General features: G+C 38.3%; 1 pseudogene; it reads right to left on the bottom strand.

The window, feature by feature from the left end:
• Positions 1-210: 210 nt before the first annotated feature.
• LOC100753334 lies at positions 211-2,238 on the bottom strand (annotated as a pseudogene).
• Positions 2,239-2,627: the final 389 nt, after the last annotated feature.

Raw genomic sequence — 2,627 nt, 5'->3', positions numbered from 1 at the left:
ACAAAATATTAAATAAAATCACCAGGGTGCAGTGAGATAGACTATAAGGTACATGTGCCTGCCACAAAACTTAAGGACTTGAGTTTGATTTCCAAAACACACACACTCTCTCTCTCTCTCTCTCTCTCTCTCTCTCTCTCTCTCTCTCTCTCTCTCTCTCTCTCTCTCTCTCTCATGCACAAATAAAATGTAAAAATGAAACATCAGAGTTCATTTGCAAAATTTGGATATCAAATACTTTTGACAAGCTTTATCTCCTGGGGCTATCTTCTGTGTCTCTTAAGATAGGCCAATGACAGATCACATTCTTTCCATCTTTGCTATTCTTGTGCTTTGAGGCAAAGTGCTTTGGTGTTTGACAGGTCCATTTCAAAGGGCTTCATACAACTGTCAGTTGCTCCCTGCCAATTTGACACCTTCAATTTGCAAGCACCAATATTCAGTACACAACTTAAGGCTAGAGGTTGCAGTCTGGATGTATTTGCATTCTCAAAAAATAGCCATTGAACTATCCATGTCTTAAAACCTATGAGTATTTTTAATAGCCATCTCCAAATTGTGAGATTTGAAAAAAGTATTAAGTCTCCTGTTATTAATAAAATTTATCTACATCTTTTAAATATGTATCTGCATCCTTTGGGAAATTTGGTTGACTGTCACCAGGGCCATCTTTGGGGAATATTTCCCAGTTATCCCCTTTCGTCAATTCTCCACATTCAGCAATAAGGGTTTGGCAGGTTTTTCATGTCTACATTTTCAAGCATTCTTGCCACACCTAGTCCTTTAATTACTTGTCTAAATACCACATGTTTCCTAACCAAATTTGGGGTTGAAACTGTTGAGACAAATAACTGAGAATCATTTGTATTGGGGTCTGCATTTGCCATGCTCAGCAAATACTCCAGGTCAGGCTTATAATGAAAACTTTTCATCTTTAAGATTTTCATCACAAATACTTTCTCCTCCTATGCCCTTCTGATTTGAGAAGTCTCCACTATGATTCATAAATTTCTTAATAATTTGGTGGAAAGGGCATCCTTTAAAATGGTTTCCCAGTTGTGGATCCAGTGCCCCTTTCTCCTGTACACAATACATGAAAATTTTCTGCAGTTTTGGAAACACTATGTGCAAATGATTTAAAAATGTTTCAGCTAATTTGTTTCTGGCTAATGTTCATGTCAAAGAAGACCTGTGGGTTCTTGGGTCATAAGTCATAGCTAGCGGCTGGGACATGTGCAACACCTTTGCTGCAGGAGCTGAGAAACAGGATTCGGGCACCTTGAATGCAAGGGGGGATCCAAGAATCTCTTTTCAATAAAAGAAAACAAGTCAGAGGGAATAGCAGACACCAAACGCCAAGGAAATAAAGCCTTCTAAACACAGCACAATATAAACTCACGGAGACTATGGCTGCATACACAAGCCTGTGTATGTCTGGGCCAGATGCAATCTCAGTGCTGAGGCGGGGAAGTGGACACAGCCTCCATCCCTAACTCAAAAAGTGCCTTCAACTGGTAACTGGTGATACATGAAAAACATTAGTTTTCTACAAGGGAGTTTACAAATCATTCTTAAGGGCAGGCCCCATGTTCAGCAGTAGACAGCCAACAGGAAATGAACACCATGGGATTTTGAGGTTCCTGTCTCACATTGCTCAGTGACAGCATCTTCTTTTGTGTTTTTTGAGGAATTTCTGTGTATATGGACATGTGTGTCTCCATGTGTATATGCTTCTTGTGCTTTTCCTTTGGATATTTTTCTTCTGTTCTGTCCTAGTCCCATTTATTTTATCTTGTTGTTTTATTATTATTTAGATGCCCTTTTCTAACAAAAGAAGAAAGTGTGTACATTTGAATGGGAGGGGAAGTAGGGAGGATCTGGGAGGGGTTTGGGGATGGGAACTACTATAGTCAGGACATATTTTATGAAAATATCTATTTTAAATAAAAGAAAAATAGAATGTTAACCATCAGAGAAGTTCAAATTCAAACTACCTTGATATTTCATCAGAGTCCTGTCAAAATGGCGAAGATTAATTTTTAAAAATTGACACTAGATGCTGGTGAACATTTGGACAATATTTACTCATTGCTGGTGAGAGTGTAAACTGGCACAGTCATGAAGGAAATTGGTGTGGAGGTCCCCCCTTCAAAAAATGCATGAAAATAGATCTATACCACTCTTGGGCACAAACCCAAAAGAATCTGTATCTTATCACAAAGTTACTTGTTCATTCATGTTCATTGCTGTTCTACTCATGATAGCCAAAACACAAATAGTTTAGATGTCTCTCAGCTGATCAATGGATAATTAATATGGGATATTTACACAATGGAACACTATTCAGCTTTAAGAATAATGCAGTTATGAAATGCATATCTAAATGTATGGAGTTAGAAACAACCATACTGATTAAGGAAATTCAGACACAGAAAGACAAACATTGAATGTTTCCTATATGGCTGCCATCTTTTATGCTTTTGATACATGCATTTCATTTAAAACACCCACAGTACTGCCTGAACTTCCAAAGGTCCTGAGTTCAATTCCCAGCAACCACATGGTAGCTCACAACCATCTGTAATGAAATCTGGTGTCCTCTTCTGGCCTGCAGGCATACATGCAAG

This window comes from Cricetulus griseus, chromosome 4, assembly GCF_003668045.3.
Source record: "Cricetulus griseus strain 17A/GY chromosome 4, alternate assembly CriGri-PICRH-1.0, whole genome shotgun sequence".
In the NCBI taxonomy this organism is placed as follows: Eukaryota; Metazoa; Chordata; class Mammalia; order Rodentia; family Cricetidae; genus Cricetulus; species Cricetulus griseus.
This window is presented reverse-complemented; position numbering and strand designations above follow the sequence as displayed.